General features: G+C 39.9%; 1 protein-coding gene across 7 annotated transcripts in view; it reads right to left on the minus strand.

Annotated features, from left to right (window-relative positions):
• The window catches only part of LOC140740719 (protein prune homolog 2-like), a 323,553-nt gene that overhangs the window by 75,110 nt on the left and 232,834 nt on the right, over positions 1–15,609 (minus strand). The window contains exon 1 of one of the 7 annotated variants that reach the window (XM_073070226.1): positions 6,505–6,620. The exons of the other annotated variants lie outside the window; for them this stretch is intronic. The gene's annotated coding sequence lies outside the window, so the exon portion shown is untranslated. Of the gene's footprint in view, positions 1–6,504; positions 6,621–15,609 lie in introns of those variants that run through there. 7 annotated transcript variants of the gene reach the window in all.

Consider the following 15,609-nt stretch of genomic DNA (forward strand, 5'->3'; position numbering starts at 1 on the left):
TAAGATACATATATATCACCATATACAACCCTGAGATTCATTCTGAATAACCTATAGAATAGTAAGTATTACAGAATTAATGAAATTGCCCAACTTTGGTGTTCAACTATAGTGCAGAAGATAACAAACTGTGCAAATTCAAAAATAAATAAAAAACAATAAATTCTGAGAACATGAGATCAAGAGTCCTTGAAAGTGAGTCCATTGGTTGTAGGAGTATTTCAAAGACGGGGCAAGTGAAGTTGAATGAAGTAAGTAAATTTATTTATTGACTTTTCTTTGGTAAATTAATTATTTTCATATTGTTTATTCATCATTGGTAGTTTAATATGTTCCAAATAAATAATCTTATCCTCTTAATTATTTTAAAATAATTTGATTTCCTCATTCCTTTTCAAATGTCTCTGATCATCCAAGACACAAGGAAACAATGAAAAAGTATTCCATTATTACAAGATCTCAAGGATATCAGGAAGTAATAATGCAGGGACAGATCAGGGATCAACCATAAGCTATGGACTGGGTCTAATCCAAGATAGCCCAATACTATCTACACACATCTTTTGTTTTAGTTTATGTAATCACATTTTCTATGTCAATTCAAAAATCAACAAATGTCACAAACTCTGCTTTCTTTCAAAATAACTAGCATCTGTAGTTTATGGAAAATCATTCAACATTAGTTTCAAAATCAAATTGTAAAAACAACAAAGTCAATAATTAAGTTGCATTTTATTGACAATACTTTTCCTCGTATTTCAATATGGTAAAATATTATTCAAAGATTCAGAGTATTTTAACTTCCCAAGAATTTCAGGAGACCATGATAACAAGACAAGTGCATAACAAACACAATGGCCTTCTTTTCAGCCTCAGAATACAATTCATCTTCATACCATTGACCAAGAAGCTGACCAAAGGATGTGGAGAAATAATCTCATTGACAGTCAAACAAGTTAGTTATCTGAAGTCATGACTTTTCCGTGATACTAATTTTGCTCCACTAAGTAAATATTTTGATTTTCCTTTTAGACCATAAGATATAGGAGCAGAATTAGGCCATTTGGCCCACTGAGTCTGCCCTACCATTTCCTCATAGCTGATCTGTTTTTCCTCTCAGCCCCAATCTCCTGCCTTGCCCTCTGTATCCCTTCATGCCCTGACCATTCAAGGATATATTAACCTCTGCCTTAAATATACAAAAAGACTTAGCCTCCACAGCTGCCTGTGGCAGTAAATTCCATAGATTTACCACTCTCTGGCTAAAGAAATTCCTCCTCATCTCCTTTCTAAAAGGACACTATTCTGAACCTCTCTCTTCTGGTCTTAGACTCTTCCACAATAGGAAACATGCCTGTCACCATTCAATAGGTTTCAATTAGGTCACCCTTCATTCTTCTGAATTCTATTGAATACAGGCCCAGAGCCATAAAACACTCTTCACATAACAAGAGGTTCAATCCTTGAATCATTTTTGTGAATCTCCTTTGAACCTTCTCCAGTTTCAGCACATTCTTTCTAAGAAAAGAAGCCCAGAACTGTTCACAATACTCCAAGTGAGGCCTCACTAGTGCTTTATAAAGTTATATCCTTGCTTCTCTACTCTAGTCCTCTTGAAATGAATGCTAACATTACATTTGCCTTCCTCAACACAGACTCAATTTCCAAATTACTCTTTAGAGAATCCTGCACAAGAACTCCCAAGTCAGTGTTTGTATTTTCTCTCCATTTAGAAAATAGTCAACCCTGTATTCTACCTGCCATTTTTTTGCCTATTCTTCTAGTCCAAGCCCTTCTGTAGTCTCCCTACTTCCTCAAAACTACCTGCTCCTCCACCTACCTTACTTTACTTTATTGTCACCAAACAATTGATACTAGAGCATACAATCATCACAGCGATATTTGATTCCCTGAAGTACAAATCGAAGTAAATATAATAAAAATTTAAATTATAAATCATAATTAGAAAATAGAAAAGGGAAAGTAAGGTAGTGCAAGCCAGGTCCGGATATTTGGATGGTACGGCCCAGATCCGGGTCAGGATCTGTTCAGCAGTCTTATCACAGTTGGAAAGAAGCTGTTCCCAAATCTGGCCGTATGAGTCTTCATGCTCCTGAACCTTCTCCCGGAGGGAAGAGGGACAAAAAGTGTGTTGGCTGGGTGGGTCGTGTCCTTGACTATCCTGCCAGCACTTTGTATCATCTGCAAATTTTGCAACAGAGCCATCAATTCCATCATCCAAATCATTGACGTATAATGTAAAAAGAATTGGTCACAATACAGACCCCTGTGGAACACCACTAGTCACTGGAAGCCAACTAGAGGATTTCCTCCTGCCAATTAGCCACTACTTTATCCATGCCAGAATCTTTCCTATGATACCATGGGCTTGTAGCTTTTTAAGCAGTCTCATGTGAGGCACCTTGTCAATGGCCTTCTGAAAATTCAAGTACACAACATCAAATGATTCTCCTTTGTCTATCCTGCTTATTACTTCTTCAAAAAATTCCAACTGATCTGTCAGGCAAGATTTTCTCTTGAGGAAACCATGCTGACTATGGCCTATTTTGTCATGTACCTCCAAGTACCCTGAGACCTAATCCTTAATAATTGACTCCAACATCTTTCCAACCACTGAGGTCAGACTAACTGGCCTATAGTTTCTTTTCTTCTGTCTCTCTCCCTTCTTCAAGAGCGGAGAGACATTTGTAATTTTCCCATTTTAGGTCCTCTTATTCCTTTTGATCAGTGATCAGCTACAGTCCAATGAGCAAGTCACAACAATTTCCCCACTCAAGCTAACTGTAAAATTCAATTGAAATACTGGTACAAGAAATGGCATCAGAAACAGTTTGTCTGGTCCTTCATGCCTCCTTTAAACTGTTATGCAAATTTTATGAGGATGGTTGCTTTACCGGTCGTGATCACAATCTCTGAATTTTAGTATGCAGTTAAAATAGTGTGAAGCTAATCTTCATTGGGAATAGAGCTGTAATCTAGCAGTATCAATACAAAGCAAAACAACTTCTCACACTTGGACCAACCTTGTAATGTAATGCTTCCTGATGAGCTTGGTAAATTATACAGGAAATAAGATAACCCGTAAGTTAATACAACCCATTGAACCACATTTGGTTTCATTTTGTTATTACAAGTCAGATTTAAGCACTCACTCCATTTAATCAGTTAAAATATTTTTTCTCAAGATTCAAATTTGTTCTATTATTTCTGATTTTTCTCTTCGCGTTTTTACTCCCGGCTGAGTGATCATCAGTTCATGCCAGTTTTGAATGAAATACTGTGTTTTGAACTTTAAGCTAAAATATTATTAAAGAATGAATTGTGATCTATGAAATATCTCCTGAAAAGTGCAAATAGAATATTCCATTAACAAAACAAAACATTCTTCTCTTTAGCTGTATTTTTTTAAATCTAGAAATTACTGTTGAAACATTAGAGTACAAATGCTTCATAATTTGTTGGGTCTCCCTCTTCTTTTTAAAATTGGCCTTAATGCCCAAAGTAGAAAACAAGGAAAATATATATATATATATATATATATATATATATATCATACAAAATGCTTAAGCAGCTAAGATCACAGTTAGTAGTTCCTAGAGCATACTTTTCTCAAAATATTTCATTGATAATACTGTTTAAAATAGATCTTCATTGCATAACTGCCACAGTGCCAAAAATCATTCATGTGAAGATTACTATTTATTTCAGCTTGAACTGGCATGATTTTTGATTATATGTGCTTTTGGATTTCAGCCTTTGCAAGATAATACACATTCTGTACACTATCAATAACATCCTGCCAAAAAAAGGTGTACATATAACTTGCTTATAATGAAAACAGTAGAACGATTGAGTATGGACTAGATAGCCTCCAATGAGTCAAAATCACAATGGTCTAATTAAAGGGGAAGGGTTCATGCTCCTTTCTCTTCCCCTCACCTTCTTATTTTGACTTCCTCGTCCTTTCTTTCCTATCCTGATGAAGGAGTCATCTTGGCCCAAAATATTGACTGTTCATTCCTCTCCACAGATGCTGTCTGAGCTGCTGAGCTCCTCCACCATTTTGAATTTGTTGTCTGCTAAGTGGTACATTATCTGCCCTGAGCTCTTCAATGTATCAGCTATCAAGAAACATTGAAATCAAGAAGCTTTAGCCTTCCAGTTATAAAGTAGCAGATCCACTTGTGACAGCAGCATTGAACTGTGGATACCTCACAGATTTTAGACAGGTGCTACAGATCTTCTCAAACGTCCTGCAATTAGACTCAAGAAATCAGCCATCGAGTCTGTCCTGGGTTAACTTTGTAAAAGATCTGCCAGTCCATTGGTTTCCACAGGAAGAAATGGCAATGAAGTGTACAGTGTGTGAAGTAGGGTGAAGAGTAAGCAGCAGTTAATTCCCTTTCAATTTGTCAATTCAGTTGATTAAAATGGATTTAGATGTATTTAACTACGTGTAAATGCTTTTACTGTTTCTTTTAATTGACTCTCTAGCTCTTACTAATGTCCAAATTAAAGTTTGTAATTTCCAAAGTCACTCACAAATAAAAAATTAACTCACAACTTTGACAGCTGGTGAACTGGACAAGTGATCCAAGATACGGAAGCTGACATTTGCAGTCAGGCTACACTAGGCCTCTTTGATCATCTTGGAAGACTTTGGCCAGGGCCAAGATGCAAGGAACTGTATCTTTCAACATCACATGAATGCAAGTGGCTCACTCATCAGCAGCAGACTACCCTTCAGTACTTCAAAAGCATTCCAATTCATTGTTATTATTTTTTATTTTGAGATACAGCACGGACCAGGCCTCTCCGGCACAACGAGCTGTGCCGCCCGCGGTGACCCACCTAGTTAACTAATGTCCAAACACATCACGCCTCATCACAGGCCAATTTACAATGACCAAACAACCTACTTACCGGAACGTCTTTGGACTGTGGAAGGGAACCGGTACACCTGGAGGAAACCACGTAGTCATGGGGAGAACACACGAACTTCTTACAGATAGCCAATTCCTCTTAAAGGTTCAATAGATTTGTTAAAACTAACATCATCTCAGAACACACAGTATCTGAAATTATGCTCATCATGCCACTACATAAATTACAGGGGAAAAAATTAGCTTTTCATTCTAAAGTGAAATGATAAATTTTACTGCTAACAGAACTTCAATAGTCTATGGACCACAAGAAAATCATACTTACTTTATCATTAATAAAACATCAAATATAGTACAGATTATCAATGTTAAATAATAATTCTCTATAGCACATAAAGAGAGCACAGTACATATATCTCTCCCTTACTCTTTACAAAAGGCATTATTTTGTTGGAGAATAAAAAATGATTAAAGTGATTTTTTTACTGTGAAGTGAAAACTCCATAAACTACTAACTGAAAATATGACAGAGAACAAAGCATAGTTATTGAAAGATATTTCTGAAGTAGCTACATTTAAAAAGACATGAATGTACTTATTCACCAATAGCTTCCTTTCCAAAATCTACCCAGAAGCCATCACTAATTGTGTAAATATACTTCCCATGACAACGTTCATATTAAATTCTTGTGTTCTAATTTGAATATCTTTCTATTCCAGCAACAAACCTGTCTTTCAATTGAACACTGCGGTTCAAATTACAAGAAAGAAAGGCATAAAATTCATGACACTCTGTCACACTGTATTTTCTGCCACCAAAGTAACTATCTGTTGTCAATCTGCTTTGAGAAATGCATGAATGATGGAAATTTAGAAGCATCGGCTATACACAATGGTCTACAATGGAGCCTTGCAGCTGTGTCTGATCAACAGAGCACACACTGAGCACTTAATACATTTGTATAACTACTCTCATTCTGACCTGCTTTGCATAGCTTTTTCAATGTATATTTTTCACAAGGCATTGTTAAACAGCAACAACTTTTTTGTTTTCTCCTTGGCCTTTAATCTCCTTTTATATTAAAAATACTGAATTTGAAAAGTATTTACACACATCAAACTACAGCATATTCCTGAAATCAGTGTTATGTATGTCAGCTTCTACTGACTTTACATCAACTAAAACAAATTAGGAGAATACCGCATCAGAAATTCTATTGTTAACTATTTGCAAATGATACAGCTCATATTTCATTGTTTTCTTCACTCTACTAACGCCCAGCAAATAAAGCTATAAACAAAATACTTCACAAACACAGCACATAATAATTAATCACAACTGATCCAGATCAAAATATGATATATTTGATCTACGACTACTGATATACAACTTACACAAATAAATTTTGAATTTTGGAAGAATTAACATCCAATCTTCAAGAAATAAATGAATATTTAACAGTGGAAAAGCAGCAGAGATTCATTCAGGCAGCAAGCACTGATTACCATATCCAGTGAACAGTCACAAATGAGCATGGATTTCTTCAGTTTCATTTATTTAAATATCCATAGAAATAAATCAGCTCCTTGAACCCCTTACCTTTCAAATATCTGAACAATCTTGTCACTAAAAGAACACAATAATCTTTACTTTATCCTGAGCATCCCCACGTACAGTTCATTCCCAAAACAGATCATCCATTTCAGTGCTGATCACGTGACAGATGACACATCAAAACACAGATGATCACCTGCTTCTGATGACAATTCTTCAACAAGAATCTCGGCCGCTTTGTTTTTAATGATGGATCAGAGAGCAGTGACAAATGCCAACCATATTACAGTCCCAAAGGTTTATATTCATGAACATTACATTTGTGAACCACAGAACTATGCACATTAAAAAATAATCAGCAAAATAGAATAGCTGCTAACAGCACAGTCATTTTGAAATGGAGAGAATTTTAGTGCAAAGTATTAAACTCTCTCACAATATTTTCAATTGATCCTGAAGGATTGTTCAAAAAAAAGGGAAACATACAATAGAACCATTCAGTTCTAATTCATATTATTCACTGTGAAAGAAAATAAAGGACTCAGTCCTAGCAGACAAATTCCAGCAGCCTGAACAGAAACATGAGTACCTAATCATTTAAATAAAGTACATTAGGACCTGCACATGCCTGTAGTTAAATATAGATATTATAAATCTCTTGCCAAATTCAGAACAGTGACAAATAAGAGAAAATCTGCGGATGCTGGAAATCCAAACAACACACACAAAATGGTGGAGGTACTCAGCAAGCCAGAAAGCATCTATGGAAAAGAGAACAGTCGACGTTTCAGGCCGAGACCCTTCATCAGGACTGGAAAATACAAAGAGAAATCAGAATAAGAAAGTGGGGGGAGGGCAGGAAGATCCACAACGTGCTAGGTGAAACCATGAAGGTGGGGGGAAGGGGTAAAATAAAGAGCTGGAATGTTGATTGGTGAAAAAGATAAAGGGCTGGAGAAGGGGAATCTAACAGGAGAGGACAGAAGGTCATGGAAAAAGAAAAGAGGGAGGAGCACCAGAGGGAGCTGATGGGCAGGTAAGGTGATAGGGTGAGAGAGGGAAATGGGAATGGAGAATGGTGAAGGTGTGGAGGGGGGCATTACCAGGAGTTTGACAAATCAATGTTCATGCCATCAGGCTGGAGGCTACCCAGTCGTAATATAAGGTGCTGTTGCTCCAACCTGAGTGTTGCCTCTTCACAACAGTAGAGGAGGCCGTAGACTGACATGTCGGAATGGGAATGGGAAGTGGAATTTAAATGGGTGGCCACTGGGAGATCCCACTTTATCTGGCGGACAGAGCATAGGTCCTCAGTGAAATGGTCTCCCAATCTGCGTCAGGTCTCACCGACACAGGTTATGTGCCACAGGAATCAGTGCTGGGTCCATTGTTATTTGTCATCTATATCAGTGATCTGGATGATAATGTGGTAAATTGGATCAGCAAATTTGCTGATGATACAAAGACTGGAGGTGCAGTGGACAGTAAGGAAGGTTTTCAAAGCTTGCAGAGGAATTTGGACCAGCTGAACAAATGGGCCAAAAAACTTGGATAGGTACACGGATGAGAGGGGTATGGAGGGATATGGTCCTGGTGCAGGTCAGTGGGACTAGGCAAAAAAAAATGCTTCAGCACAGCCAAGAAGGACCAAAGGGCCTGTTTCTGTGCTGTAATGTTCTATGGTTCTATGATATACAAGAGGCCACACCGGGAGCACTGGATACAGTAGATGACCCCAACAGACTCAGAGGTCAAGTGTCGCCTCACCTGGAAGGACTGTTTGGGGCCCTGAATGGTAGTGAGGGAGGAGGTGTAGGGGCAGGTGTAGCATTTGTTTGCTTGCAAGGATAAGTGCCGGGAGGGAGATCAGTGGAGAGGGTCGAATGGACAAGGGAGTCGCATAGGTTGTGATCCAGGAAAGCAGAAAGCAGGGGGTGGGAGGGGGGAGGGAAAGATGTGCTCGGTGGTGGGATCCTGTTAGAGATGGTGGAAGTTACAGAGAATAATGTGTTGGAAGTGGAGGCTGGTGGGGTGGTAGGGAGGACAAGAGGAACCCTATCCCTGGTGGGGTGGCAGGAGGATCGGGTGAGGGCAGACATGTGCAAATTGGAAGAGATGCAGCTGAGGGCAACATTGATGGTGGAGGAAGGGAAGCCTCTTTCTTTGAAGAAGGAGAACATCCCCTTAGTTCTCGAATGAAACACCTCATCCTAAGAGCAGTTGTGGCAGAGAGGGAGGAACTGAGAGAAGGGGATGGAATTTTTTATAAGTAACAGAATGGGAAGAGCTATATTCCAGGTAGCCATGAAAATCAATGGGTTTATAATGGACATCAGTGGATGCGCTGTCTCCAGAGACAGAGAAAGTGAGATCGAGAAAGGAGAGGGAGGTGTCGGAAATGGACCAGGTAAATTTGAGGGCAGGGTGGAAGTTGAAGGCAAGTTAATAAAGTCGACGAGCTCGGCATGGGTGCAGGTAGCAGCACCAATGCAGTTGTCAATGTAGCGTAGGAAAAATAGTGGAGTGACACCACACCTTATCACTTCCCTCTGGTGCTCCTCCCCCTTTTCTTTCTTCCACGTCCTTCTGTCCTCTCCTATCAGATTCCCTCTTCTTCAGCCCTGTATCTCTTTCACCAATCAAGTTCCCAGCTCACTACTTCACCTCTCCCCTGCCCTCCCCAGTGTCACCTTTCACCTTGTGCTTCTTCCTCCTCTCCCCCCCAGTTTCTTTCATCTCATCTTTTTTCCAGTCCTGATAAAGCGTCTCAGCTCGAAGTGGCGACTGTACTCTTTCCACAGATGCTGCCTGGCCTGCTGAGATACTCCAGCACTTTGTGCATGCTGTTTAGAACAATAAAACAATTTGCCTCACCCCTTTCTTCCACATGATTTCCAGAGGCAGTGCCCCACTTTACTAAGATTTCTCAATATAAATATCATCTCTTGTATCCTGCACTGCCTAACCTGGCACAAGATCCATGACCTCAGTGGTTGCAAAAAGAAAGAGGAAAATGAGTTCATCCTAAAATTATTCTTGGTCAGTTTAATGCAGTGGTTCCCAACCTTTTCTATGCCCCACACCCCTAGGAAATACTTGATTAATGTTCACACCCCCTACAAAAGTAATATGACATTTGAAGATGAAGAAGTCTAATTTCTAATTTTTGAACCACAAATTGAACCACATACAATACTGCGGGTGAACAAATTGAACTTAAAAAAAATAAGCTTTTAACTCATTGCATAAAATGCAAATATAAATTGAGCAATTAGATTCTAATTTATTCAGAAAAAATTATAATCAGTAAAATCAATCCCAATTGTGAACATAAAATTCAATGACTTCTTTGCTCCTGCTTCTCATTCATGATTTTGTCAAAACGTGGAACTTTCTTGCTGACTGCGATCCACAGGTCTGCCTGTGGATTCAGGCAATTCCTAGATTTTGTCTTGATTGACAAAAGAGAACTGAATCCAGATTCACACAGGTATGTTGTTGCAAATGGAATGAGGACACAGAGTGCTTTTCCACCAAGTCTTGGGAACATATCCAGTGCTGCACACCAAAACTCCTCCAAAGTCTTGCTTTCAAATTGTATTTCAAGAGCTCGATTTGTCCGCAAATCAATAAGATCTTCCTTCAGCTCTTCATCATCTGACATTTTCTCCAAATTGTAGGAATATGGATTCATGATCCATTCTTCCAAAATCTTCAGGTCTCCAGCAACAAAATATCCATCAAACAATTCTGATAGCATTTCCAAATAAGCCACAATTTCTTCACGCACAGTAGGAGTTATGGATCCAGCATCATTAACCATCTCTTCTAGTGAAGGAAAATTTGAGAGACTGCCTCTTTCCATCCTTCAACGCCAAGGACGTAACTTTTCTTTGAAGGCATTTAACTTTTCACAAGCCTTCAATATGTTTATCCCTTTTCCTTGAAGAGAAACAGTCAGGTCATTCATACGAGTGAAAATGTCAGCTAAGTAAGCCAGCATTTGGGTGAATTCCTGTGATTCCATTGCCCCAACCAGATCATGTTCACGCTCCTCCAGAAAAACTTTGATTTCTTCCCGCAGTTCAAAGAAGCGGGTTAAAGCTTGTCCTCGTGACAACCAACGGACTTCTGTGTGGAAAAGCAAAACTGAATGCTCACTCCCTAGACCCTCACAAAATGATTTGAAGATGCGATGGTTCAAAGCACGCCCCCGATCCAGTTGATGATCTTCACACAAGTATCAAGGACTTACTTCAAATTTGGAGGCAATGTTTTTGATGCCAAAGCATGCCGATGAAGAAAACAATGGGTAACTTGTCTGGAATCTCCTATTTCATCAATGCAGGAAAGCCAGATTTATTTCCAAGCATTGCAGGTGCCCCGTCAGTGCACACAGAACCAATGACTTTGATATCTAAATCATGTTTGGCAAAGAAGTCTTTCACCAACTGCATCACATTCTTTGTAGTTGTGTTTGTTTCAGATCTTTACAAAACAGGAAATCTTCCTTCACAGCACCATCATTGAAATACCTCACTAATGTGATGAGTTGACAACTGGAGACATCAGTTGACTCATCCAACTGAATAGAGATTTTAAGAGGACTAGCTCTGACATCTGAGATGACTTGGTCCAAAATATCTTCACTCAAATCACTGATTCAGTTGTGAATGACAATATTTGATAGGGGCACCTGTTCAAATTTTTTTCTTGCTTCTTTGCCCAGGATAATTGTTGCCATTTCCAGTGCACATGGCTTGATGAGATCTTCCATAATTGTATGGGGCTTCTTGGATTTGGCCACTTTATATGCCACTTGGTATGAAGTAAGAAGTAGTGGTTTTTCAACAGAAACAAAACCTAATTTTGGAAGAGTTCCTTGTGAATCAAAATGAGCTCTTATGATTTTCAATGACCCAACATCATGTCCTTCAACATCAGCTCCGCCATGCTTGTTCTTGAAGTGCTCTTGAAGCTTGGATGGCTTCAGATTTGAGTTGGAAAACACAACGCTACAAAGAATGCTCTGGGGTTTTTGCAAGCCATCATTTCCTGTTGTGCAAGTGAAACCAAAGCACACATAGTCATCATTCCATTTCCTTCTTTTTGACATGAAGAAGGGTTAATGAAGGGTTAAGGGTAAAGAGAAAAATATGAGCTAATATGAAAAAAACTATCTGACTAAGTCAGGGATGACCGCTTTACTCAACCAGACACGCTTATAGTAAAGTATCGCGAGAAATACGCTTTTGAATATTATATTACGATATTATCTGCAGTTACGCCAAGATAAATCGTCAGGTGGAAATGCTACGGGGACGCGACGTGACTTATTAGGCTACTCTGTACTGAATTTACACACCTATTTCCGACGATTACTGGAGATATGAACTCCCATCACACGATTCAAAGTCCTCGGTGCTAACCATGATACCTCCTCAACTAACACAATTCAAAATGTGCAGAAAGAATAAGTAAATTTAGGAAAGACACCAAAATTCAAGGAGCGTATAGCCCGATGGGAGTTCGGGGAGCTGGGTTAAGCACAATAGGCAGCGATTTAAACAGAGAGAGGAGAAATGGGCTAAAAATTCTATATCTGAATGCACGAAGTGTCAGAAATAAGGTCGATGAGCTTGAAGCTCAGGTGCGAATGGGTAACTATGATGTTGTTGGGATAACGGAGACATGGCTTCAGGGAGATCAGACCTGGGAAATAAATGTACAAGGGTATACGTGCTATCGTATGGACAGAAATGTGGGCGGGGGTGGCTCTGTTGGTGAGGAATGAGATTCAGTCCTTTGCAAGTGGGGACATAGGATCAGAAGAAGTAGAGGCTGTATGGATAGAACTGAGGAACAGTAAGGGCAAAAAGACCCTAATGGGTGTTGTCTACAGGCCACCAAACAGTAGCATGGATATTGGGTGCAAGTTGAATAGGGAGTTAACATTGGCATGAGGCAAAGGTAATGTCGCAGTAGTTATGGGGGATTTCAACATGCAGGTGAACTGGGAGAATCAGGTTGGTGCTGGACCCCAGGATAGGGAGTTTGTAGAGTGCCTACGGGATGCATTCTTGGAAAACCTTGTACGAGAGCCGACCAGGGACAAGGCTATTCTGGATTTAGTGTTGTGGAATGAACAGGATTTGATAAGCGATCTTGAAGTAAAGGAGCCATTAGGAGGTAGTGACTATAATATGATAAGTTTTTATCCGCAATTTGAGAAGGATAAGGGCAGATCGGAGGTGTCAGTGTTGCAGTTGAACAAAGGAGACTATGGAGCCATGAGGGAGGAGTTGGCCAAAGTTAACTGGACAGATATCCTAGCAGAAAAGACAGTGGAACAGCAATGGCAGGTATTCTTGGGAATAATGCACAAGGTGCAAAATCAGTTCATCCCCCGGAGAAGGAAGGATTCAAAGGGGGGAAAGGGGCCACAGTGGTTGACAAAGGAAGTCAGAGATTGCATAGCATTAAAAAAAAGGAAGTATGACAGAGCAAAGGTGAGTGGGAGGACGGATGATTGGGAAATTTTTAAGGAACAACAGAACTTAACTAAAAAGGCAATACAGGGAGAAAAAATGAGGTACAAACGCAAGCTAGCCAGGAATATAAAGGAGGATAGCAAAAGCTTTTTTTAGGTATGTGAAGAGAAAAAAGATAGTTAAGAACAATGTTGGGCCCTTGAAGAATGAATTGGGTGAAATTGTTATTGGAAACAGAGAAATGGCAGAAGAATTTAATAAGTACTTTAGATCTGTCTTCACTAGGGAAGACACAAGCAATCTCCCAGATGTATGGAAGGGCCAAGGACATAGGGTAACAGAGGAAATGAAACAGATTGACATTAGGAAGGAAACGGTGATGAGTAGACTGATGGGACTGAAGGCTGACAAATCCCTAGGTCCAGATGGTCTGCATCCTAGGGTACTAAAGGAGGTGGCTCTGGAAATTGCGGATGCATTGGTAATCATTTTCCAATGTTCCTTAGATTCAGGATCAGTTCCTGAGGATTGGAGAATGGCTAATGTTATCCCACTTTTTAAGAAAGGAGGGGGGGGAGAAAACAGAGAACTATCGTCCTGTCAGCCTAACATCAGTAGTGGGGAAGATGCTAGAGTCCATTATTAAAGATGAAATAGTGGCATATCTAGATAGCAGTGATAGGTTTGGGCCAAGCCAGCATGGATTTACCAAGGGCAAATCATGCTTGACTAATCTATTGGAGTTTTTCGAGGATGTAACCAGGAAGTTAGACAAGGGTGATCCAGTGGATATGGTGTACCTTGATTTTCAGAAGGCATTTGATAAGGTCCCACATAGGAGATTGGTGGGTAAAATCAGAGCTCATGGCATTGGGGGAAGATATTGACTTGGATAGAAAATGGTTGGCAGATAGAAAGGAAAGGGTAATGGTGAATGGGTGTTTCTCGGAATGGCAGGTGGTGACTAGTGGGGTGCCACAGGGCTCGGTATTGGGACCACAGCTGTTTACGATTTACATCAACGATTTAGATGAAGGCATTGAGAATAACATCAGCAAGTTTGCTGATGATACTAAGCTGGGTGGCAGTGTGACTTGATGAGGATGTTAGGAGAATTCAGGGTGACTTGGATAGGCTGGGTGAGTGGGCAGATACTTGGCAGATGACGTTTAATGTGAATAAATGTGAGGTTATCCACTTTGGGAGTAAGAACAGGAAGGCAGATTATTATCTGAATGGTGTAGAGTTAGGTAAGAGAGAAATACAAAGAGATCTAGGAGTCCTTGTTCATCAGTCACTGAAGGTGAATGAGCAAGTGCAGCAGGCAGTGAAGAAGGCTAATGGAATGTTGGCCTTTATTACAAAGGGAATTGAGTACAAGAGCAAGGAAATCCTTTTGCATTTGTACAGGGCCCTGGTGAGACCACACCTGGAGTACTGTGTACAGTTTTGGTCTCCAGGGTTAAGGAAGGACATCCTGGCTGTAGAGGAAGTGCAGTGTAGATTCCAAGGTTAATTCCTGGGATGTCCAGACTGTCTTACGCAGAGAGGTTAGAGAGACTGGGCTTGTACACACTGGAATTAAGAAGATTGAGAGGGGATCTGATTGCAACATATAAGATTATTAAGGGATTGGACAAGATAGAGGCAGGAAATATGTTCCAGATGCTGGGAGAGTCCAGTACCAGAGGGCATGGTTTGAGAATAAGGGGTAGGTCATTTAGGACAGAGTTAAGGAAAAACTTCTTCTCCCAGAGAGTTGTTGGGGTCTGGAATGCACTGCCTCGGAAGGCAGTGGAGGCCAATTCTCTGGATGCTTTCAAGAAGGAGCTAGATAGGTATCTTATGGATAGGGGAATCAAGGGATATGGGGACAAGGCAGGAACCGGGTATTGATAGTAGATGATCAGCCATGATCTCAGAATGGTGGTGCAGGCTCGAAGGGCCGAATGGTCTACTTCTGCACCTATTGTCTATTGTCTATTATCAATGATTCAAGAAAAAAAACTTTTTAAGAGAATAAAAACCTTTGAAATTCAAAAACTTCTGTAATGCATTGAGACAAATACGAATGATTGACTTCAACTGCTTTTTATCACAATGCGGCTTTTTTAAATTTTGTAATCAAATAATTTACCTACTGTCTGCGGGTTTGGTTTTAACGCAAAGTTGTTACTCAATGGTTGATTCGGGTTGTATAAAGATTTTAGCATTGTGAGATGATATTTTAACTCTGAGATGTAACCTCCTGAGCTGATGAGACTCCTCAACTCTGAGGTTTAACTTCCCAGGTAACACTGATGAGAATCCTCAACGCTGACTCGGGCAGCAGGAGACTGGGAGTGAGTTTACGTCTCTCTCGACTTGGGCGGCGGGAGACTGGAGTGTGCTTGGGACAAACGTTACTACCACTTCTCAAAGCACACTGGCAGCTGGCTGAGTGATGACTCGTGACTCGTCACTCAAGGACGCAAGCCACTCTTTGTCGCACCCCCTGAAATTCCATCTCACACCCCCTGGGGGACCCCAGATTGGGAACCCCCGGTTTGATGTTTTAAATTAGTGATACATTATGTACATTTTAGCTAATTCTATTGATTTAATAAATTCTATTTCTGAATTATTTCATATCTAACTGAAAAACTTCTTAAAATAATGT

The sequence above is a fragment of the Hemitrygon akajei genome, chromosome 2 (genome assembly GCF_048418815.1).
Source record: "Hemitrygon akajei chromosome 2, sHemAka1.3, whole genome shotgun sequence".
Taxonomy (NCBI): Eukaryota; Metazoa; Chordata; class Chondrichthyes; order Myliobatiformes; family Dasyatidae; genus Hemitrygon; species Hemitrygon akajei.